The following is a 550-nucleotide window of genomic DNA, read 5'->3' as shown; positions in this document are numbered from 1 at the left end:
CAATATATATATATATATATATATCTCAGTATATATAATCAATATATACAGGAAATATCATCAAAAGGACTTCCCAAAAGAAAAAACATAACTGTGTTGTAAAGTGTAATTTTCCCTTGATTATTATGCAGCTCTAAAAAAAAGTCTTTATTTACAAGCAAACAAAACCACACCAAAACCTTCTCTGCCTTCTATTTCCATCAGTGTTCTAAAAACAATTCATCACAGATCTGGTGTATAAATGTTTATTCCCATTTCCCTAACTTGCTGTGAAACGAAAGGGATTCTGCCCAGCTTATAGTTGCAATACTGCTGGGCAGCCTGGAGCTGCGTGCAGGTGATATCCTTTAAATATTTTCGAAGCTTACACAAGAGAGAAAACTTATTAAATCCAGGTTAGTCTGCATTACAAAGCACCACAGTTAAAAAAATTATACTTTACCTAAAAATTCCAACACTACTTTTCCATACACGGGTGTTTTAATACGCTTTGACATTTCAACAATATGTCTCGTTTATGTTTTGTCAAGTTTTCACTGCAAAAATCTCC

This window comes from Acanthisitta chloris, unplaced genomic scaffold (genome assembly GCF_000695815.1).
Source record: "Acanthisitta chloris isolate BGI_N310 unplaced genomic scaffold, ASM69581v1 scaffold11717, whole genome shotgun sequence".
In the NCBI taxonomy this organism is placed as follows: domain Eukaryota; kingdom Metazoa; phylum Chordata; class Aves; order Passeriformes; family Acanthisittidae; genus Acanthisitta; species Acanthisitta chloris.
The sequence above is the reverse complement of the archived record's forward strand: the minus strand, read 5'-3'. Positions refer to the sequence as shown.